This window comes from Ixodes scapularis, unplaced genomic scaffold, assembly GCF_016920785.2.
Source record: "Ixodes scapularis isolate PalLabHiFi unplaced genomic scaffold, ASM1692078v2 PGA_scaffold3__209_contigs__length_174095766, whole genome shotgun sequence".
NCBI classification, from domain to species: Eukaryota; Metazoa; Arthropoda; class Arachnida; order Ixodida; family Ixodidae; genus Ixodes; species Ixodes scapularis.
Genome location: NW_024609868.1, coordinates 163,706,240 through 163,714,245, shown reverse-complemented (window position 1 = coordinate 163,714,245; position 8,006 = coordinate 163,706,240).

Below are 8,006 nucleotides of genomic sequence, written 5' to 3'. Positions count from 1 at the left end.
TTTCCACGTGCCGCCGCGCCGCTATTCGCCGAGATCCGACCACGCGAGGAGCCGGATCAAGTGCCGTGCAGGAAAGTAGACGTTGCACGCGCCCCGGCTTACGTTCCCCTGCTTTTGAGCGCGCCGCGTGCCTCGAACGCGCGGCGCCGCTGTTCGCCGAATTCAGTGACGTGACGAGCGGGGTCAACAAGCCGTGCAGGAAAGACGGCGCTACGGAGATGAACGCGCAACTGTGGCTCCCGTAGCGGCGAGATGTTTTGGTGGCGCCCTCCTATTGTTTCCTCTCGTGACGTCATAACCTTGCGGACAGCAAGTTCGATGGTGTTTACAATGAGCATGGTGGAAGCTTGAGATCATTGCGCTCTCAAAGGAACACTGCCAACACCGTCAAAATTAAAGTTCTTACATTCCTCTTATTTCTGTCGTTGAGAAAACCTTTGCTGCCGTCATAGTCAGCATTCGGCCAATCCTGGAAGGCCGACCGCAGGGACGCTTTCGATCGCACACGTCGCCAATACAGGAACTCTGGTGTGGCCTGAAAACAGGCTCGTGGCAGTGATGTCCCTACTCTGCTCTTAATTTCCTCCTTTCTGCTGCTCGTCGTGCACGTTCAACGCTCACCGCGTGCTCCCGCTGACACAAATGCCAGCAAACGTGCTAGTGGTGCTAAAGTCACTGGATCCTGGGAAAGTAGCGCCATTGCCTTTCCTGCCTGCTAGCCGAACACAAGCAAACACTACCATACAGACGACCAAAACCTCGCATGGCGATTGGTTAATCGGTCTTCGTTGCCATGGCCATCGCCATTTCGGCCCCTTCCAATCTTCGAAGTTTCGAGAGGGTCGTTCTAATCCAGTCGCACCGAGATCACCATGGAGCATCATCGTATGGAGGGCGTTCCTCGCCAGTATATGCGTCTCTGGCACTATGTATGCAATCAACTTGCCAATAATGCTCATTTCTAGGGATCTTTTACAATTACATTGTTCTTCTTGCGTATTTCAAAACAGGAAAATGATTGTTCAACGCCTTGAAGTACCGACACCGCGTGTGTTGGAGGTGCGAAAACGTACGCTTGGTTTCGCCTGTGTGTGGATACGAAAATCTCGGTATACAAGAAACGTGTCTATGAAGCTACCCGTCAGCAGCGAATTTAGATCGGCTCCCCAAGAATGTACAGGCCAAGAAGAAATGGTTCATTTCAAGGGCCAAAATAGCGGCCATACGAGGAGCTGGCGGTACTTTCCCACGATCCAGTTACTTTATTTAAGTGGTGCTAGCAGTGCCCAGTTCGCACAGAAGCGGAGCCCATAAACCCGATCAAGAGTGCCTAGCTGGGCAAAATTTGTTCTTTGATACTGGCTTTGTTCCGCGCTGCAGGGGCAAAGCAATTTTGATAGACGCTCACAAGCTAGTAACTATCGTTTCACCTACTCAAGAATTAAAAACATTGTGAGCCAATCAGTGAAGAATGTTATCAAACGATGAAGAACATACATAAGACATGCCTTGTCAGCATTTTGTGAAAGAAAGAGCCTTTGCACGGCATAAACGTTTAAATTCATTTTCGCTGTAAGTCAGAGCATAGCCGACATAACAGGTCAATGAGGCCAATCAAGCAGAGCCAAAAACACTATGTCACGGAGCTCAACGTAATATAGTGAGTTTGTTGTCACCGGTCAAAGGAAGCAAGCGCAAACCATGCACCATGGCCTTGCGCTTTTAGTATACGTGTTTGTGCGTGTGTACCTTATAGTCTTCGACTGCATTTTGATCTATGATAAAACAAGCAATAGCAGACTTTTTTTCAAAACCGGTGTTGAGAGGGGCGCTCTATATGGCTGATCATTTTGATCATAATTTGATGATTAGACTTGATTACCAATCATCTGTACTTATAAAGAACCACCCCAATATTGCTCAAATAGTACGTCGAAGTCGAAGAATCTCCATGTTCAAGAAAAGAGTAAAAGTGTATTTTTTAGGCCCCAATGACCCAAACTTAAAAATTGTAAGGCGATTGGGTAGCAGATTTCAAAGCGTTTTTATAGTGCTTTTAATTAGTGCTTAATAATTCAGTCTGTTGATAATTTTATGTTCAAAAATATACCAACGTCTTACATGTATATGTACTGTTTGCATGCAACAGGAATGGAGAATTCTGCAGTAACGCTGACATTGTATGTTAATGAATGTGATCTCAATGATGTCGATGCGAATGATGTCTATTTGAAACTTTTGATGACGTTGATATTAATTATTGTGACTACGATGGTTATCTAATGTAAGTTTAAATATTTTATGTATAATTGCTTTTATGATGACACTTGTCCTGTACACTGTTGAATGCTGTAAAAATGGGCTGATGGCCTCGCCAGAAGACTTTTCTATGCGCAAAGATTATCTTCTCCATCACGCGAAACTCCGGCGTCGTCGGCGGCAGTATGAGCGAGCGATGGTACCAAAAATGACTGACGGCGCAAAGAGTACAAACACGGAAGAAATACTCGGATTGACGTCAAATTTTTCACGGAGGTTTCTATAAACGAAGTGAATGAATGGCTTTGGAAAGAAACGTTGGTACATTTCCGTCTGGATGGGAATCGAACCCGGGCCTCCGGGGTGCGAGACGGGCACGCTTCCCCGACGCCGCGGCGGCTCCACGGTTCTGGCTGACTAAAGGGCCACCCACACTAGCGAGAAAACGCGCCCGGCACGCCGATAAATCGGTTAAGCGGGAAGATAAAGGGCGTGTCTCTGCACGCGCTCGTGGCGCTGACTGTGCTTCGGCGACATTTTGTTACTTGCCGCGATCGGCGTGCCACGCGCGTTTTCTCGCTAGTGTGGGTGGCCCTTAAGGTGTGCCCAGTGCGTGCGTCATTTTGCACGGGACGGCGCAGCCCATCGGAAGAAGGTGGCGCCACGTCACGAGTGTATAAAATGAGCGCGCTGTCTCTCGCGCGTCACACACCGAATCAGCAGAAAAAACTTTAAGGCATGTAGAAAACATAAATCGAAAACCTGTCACCGAAGAGACTACAATGCAGAGTGTCGAACCGAAATTTTTATCGGTTCGGTTCCGGTTCGGGTTCACGAATTTCGGTTCAGCTCCGATTCAGTTCCGGGGACCAAAAAATAACGGTTCAAACCGCTAAACTGTGAATATGTTTTCCGCGTTTCTTTGGCTATAGGCACTTTTCAGGAGTGAAACGAGTAACTATATACCTTCTTTTTTTCATTTGTTGAATCCACTTTTATTTTCAGGTACCAAAAATAAATTGCGTTGTTTCATTTGGATGAAACAGTAAATCAAAAGCTAGATTAACATATATGACCGAACATCTAATTCTTTTTACCTCAGTCGCATATATTTTACCTGATTCTAAAGGTTATCACTCTGGTGTGTCGCCTAAAATGCACATGATTAATAGACCATTGCGTCGCAATATTAAAAGTCAAGTCCTACTGTGCTCTTGTACTTAAAAAATTAATTACAGTGCATACAATCATAAAATGGGCACGTTCTCGCCATATATATCCTGAAATCTGGATTATAAAATACGTTTCACAATATATATGATGACGATACGACTTAGCTAAAAGCAGTAATATTTTCAAAATGTCAGGAAAGTTTTAGGATAAAACCTTTCAGTCTACCTTTTATAGAACACTGAGCGGCAAGCACAACGCTTGCCTTCCTGACTAATATTGTTTTCATTCAGCACCATGACGCAGGCGAATAATTATGCAGAAAAGAGTGACCTTCATGTTCAGTACGGATCTGGCCTAAAAGAGAGCGCATTGAAGTGCATATTTTCGACAGAGCTTGGCGTTTGATGTTTGTTCTTGACAAGATGCCGGTCAATTTACTTTGTAAATAAGCATCACCTTTGCTAATTGGTGATTTGTTGTGAAATAGAACAAAGTAGTATTTCATAGTCTACTCGACATTACAGCTGCTTAATTGGTCACTTTCTGACGGTCTGCGTGCGCAATCGTCATAGTTCCGCCACGCGCCACTGTGTGCTTTGTTTTCATCCAACCCACAGACACATAAAATCGTTGTTCATCAAATAAAAGACGCAACAGACTTCTATATGTTTGAGAAGTTGAATACTCGTCAGGAACACGTGTCATTTAAATCAGCTTCAAAATGAAAAAAGAAAAATCGCCAAGTTATTTCAAATAACTTATGCAAGTGCCTCTCGAGGATAAAAATGCCGGAAAAGATTTCCAGAGCATATTTCAGGGGATAATGTGTGGGTGCGTTAACTTATGATGTATGTCTTTATGGTGATCATCCCTTTATCTATGTTGTCAAGTCTTCAGGTAGTAAATAAATATTTGCTATTGTCATCAATCAATTTGACTGTATGGAGTTCACATAACCGCTTGAGACCGACACGGGAGGATGATACTCGATAATAGTCATTTGTTGAGTCTGCGGAACGGGCTTATTTGTTCGCTCTTTGACAGTGTGAAACACCGGCTCAAGGGAAATGCCAAAAAGAACTGTGTGCTAACGTTATAGATTTGAAGGCAAATACACAAATTGGGCAGAAATAGAGATAATAAGTGATATTCTTCTAAATAATGCCATTAAAGACACCAGTTACTGTGAAAAGAAATATATAGGAATGGATGTTTTAAACGTAAACACGTTTGACAGAACTCCGTCTGGTTGGGTCAAAAAGTTGAGAAATACAGACTTTCACAAACAAAGTCCTAAACATTTAGTGGCCCCACGTTCCAATTGGTCGAGCTCAATAGGTCAAAAGCCGCTTAACCCTCGGCGTGTGCCAACGGACTAGGGCACTTAAGAAGAAGTGGGTGAAGCAAACGACGCACCGTAGATAGAAAAGGAGCTGCTGCTTTCCACGTGTAAATAGTCGTGCACTTGTTTTGGGGCCTAATTTTACAACTACCTGCTTCATCAGTCATGCGCGCTCTTACATTTTATTAGAGTGCAGAACATCATCGCGAGACTGCTATATATACTGCACAACTTTACAATTTGGAGATCCCCTTTTGCTATACTTTGTTTCAGCTTAAAGCGGCATTGCAAAGGAACGAAGAAAATCAAATGCTCCTTCGAACGGCGTGCCTATCAGTGTCAAACACGAACGTTCAGTCCCGACATTGGTCTAGAACGTGGGATAATGATGACATAAAATTCTAGAGGTAGGACTGGCTGAATAGGCGCAAGTAGAGCCACTAAATAAGCTGCGCTTAGAGTATCGGCACTCCGTTGCCCGACGTTGTTGTGGGCGCCGCCATGTTGGCTCGTATGCAGAGCAGACGCAACGGCCGATCGTCATGATTCAAAAGTGCGACTTCTTCAGCATTAGATTCGGTGTTAGGAAGGTAATGCAATATTGCTTTTCTCTGTGGCGAAAGGTTTAAATATTTGTGGAGGGCGGAAAAGCATTTCCTGTGATTTCAGATAAAGCTTCAGATAACCGGCAACCATGATTTTAAGCCACAATATGGCCAAGTGTCGTTACTCTGAAGCGTAGCTTATTTAGTGGCACTAGGCGCAAGGATCCTTTCAAGCACGTGACTCTCACTCAAATGTTTGCTTGGAACACCCGTAAATTGGTGGGGCCTTCACATCTTCATAACTGGATGTTAATTTCCAACACTTAGGAAGATCTGTATGGTTGTTGCACGCTCTTGTCGTTTCGGTTCTCTACTGGTTCAGACCAAGGACGTCATCAACAAAAGACAATTTGCTCAAAATTCTGAATCTTTTCAACCTATTATTTTCAAAATACGCTAGGTTTATTGTTTATTTTATGTTTAATGTTTTGCTAGGGCCCCAGTCACTAATTCGAGCGAAAGCAATGCAGATTAAAAAAAAAAAATGGTCAGAAACGCTTTGCATGGCCTCTTCAAGTACAGATGCAGCCTATGCCACAAGCGCCTGCCTTCGGTCCCGAGCACTCGCACTGCAGGAACGCGCGTGCTTGGACGCTGAAAGCCCGGAGTTCGCTTTTTTAGCTTCTGAAATACTTACACTTACCGCTCATTCACACTGGAAGCGGATCCGCGTTCGCAACCGCTTTGCGAACGCGGATCCGCTTCCAGTGTGAAGGAGCATTTAAAGTGGAACGGAGTATTCTGTTGAGAACATCACATTTCTACAGAAAACTGCACTGTTTAACATAGTTGGTTCGCATTTTGGTCAGAAAATCAAATTCTGAGGTGCAAAATGCACGCTGCAAAAGGTTCGCGCTCCAGCGCAACCCATGTATTCAGAAATTTTTCTTGCATGGCGTAGCGTAGTGAGGGACGGCCCGAATTGTCTGTCACCCCAAAAACGCGGTTTCTGGCAGAAGTGATTTCGCAAACGAAGTTGTTTTGCAGAATCACGCTGGCCTGCTCTGCGGCGAAGATGCGGAGCAGAGGAACCTTCACAACACATTAGGTTTTTAACCCCCCCCCCCCCCCCCCCCCTTTTTTTTTTTTTTTCTCCATTTGACGGCGCTCCTCTACGGAACACTTTTTAGTTTGAGAGACTCCCTCCTTTGTTTGGGGTGCCGATTCGACAATTATATTTCTGTCATTTGTTTGCAGTAATTCTCCGTTTCTTTTATTTTGCACCCAAAAACTGTGAACTTTAAACAAAACTGCGAGATTTTGAGCGACTGCCGACGTTCGGCTGTCACTCAAAAACCACTAGAATCTTTTTTTTTTTTCAGGTATCTCTTCCGTACACACTTGTAGTTCTATTTATCGTCAGATTAATAAGACATATTTAGTTCTTTCAATCCTTTTATTCTCGGGGACAACTTTCGGAGACTGTTCACCAACAACGAAAACATGTCTTAGTGCCTCAATGATATGTACATGTAAAATGATTCATGCAACAATTTTTGCACTCTCAGTAAATGCCGCTAAGAGGTAATCTTTGACGTTGATAGCTTGCAGAAACACCCATTAGTTTCCTTCTCTGCTCAATGGCAGGCGCAGAAAAAATAAAGGAAAGAACATCTTTCCCTTTCTCAACTCGCAGTTGGAGCAAGCGTCGATGTGATCTGAAGATAATTGTATACCGCCAGTGTTCATCATAGTCCTGCGCTGGGGTTGGCAAAGAATAAAGCATGGGTTGAGCTTCAGGCATTATTAGAGTTCAGCTATTCTTATCTTTAATTGAACACGAGTCAACACGAATGTTTGGCGATGATGATTGTCAGAAACACGAGCACTGGGTTCGGGCTCATGACAACCGAGTACGTCACGGTGTCGCGTTACTCGCAGTGAGAAGTCGTGATTGCATGTGACGTCAGGGTGTCAACAACGCTAATATACCAGTATTTCTTTGCAACTCAAGAAGATAGGGCGAGGGAAAAGTTTGCCGGGGAGAAAAAAGCATACGAAACGTTGGAGAAGAGAGGGGGAAATTGACGTTCTGAATGTAAGTCGACTTGACGCGGTGAGTCATGCGACCACGCGACGGGACCGCGTGACGTGACATTATTTGACAGCATGTCTTGAAACCATGACGTCACGTGACCACGTGGCACACGATTAACCGTACTGCCAATACAAAAGCGCCACGAAAACCCGCAATTTCTTATACATTGCAGTTCGGTATATGACAATTTGATCACTACATAGAAATGACAGCTGCCAATTTTTACTTCTCAAACACTCACTTTGTAATAAAAAAAATATTACCGTGAACCGTTTTGAACCGGTTACCGTTATATTTTTTCCGGTTCAGTTTCGGTTGAGTTCCAAGATGGAGGCAAAGATTTCGGTTCGGTTCAGTTCCGGTTCGGCTAAAAATAACGGTTCTGCTCCGGTTTTCGGTTCGGTTCGGTTCGGTTCGACACTCTGCTACAATGCTTTCGTATTCCCACACGTAAGCCGTCTTGTGCCGAATTTCCTTTTGTATTCTTTTGCCGCAGCCCCTCAGACAGATCTCTGGAAATAAGGATTAATATTATTCTTATTAACTCACGCACACTTGTCGTAATATTCATTTTAATTTTTAGGATTTT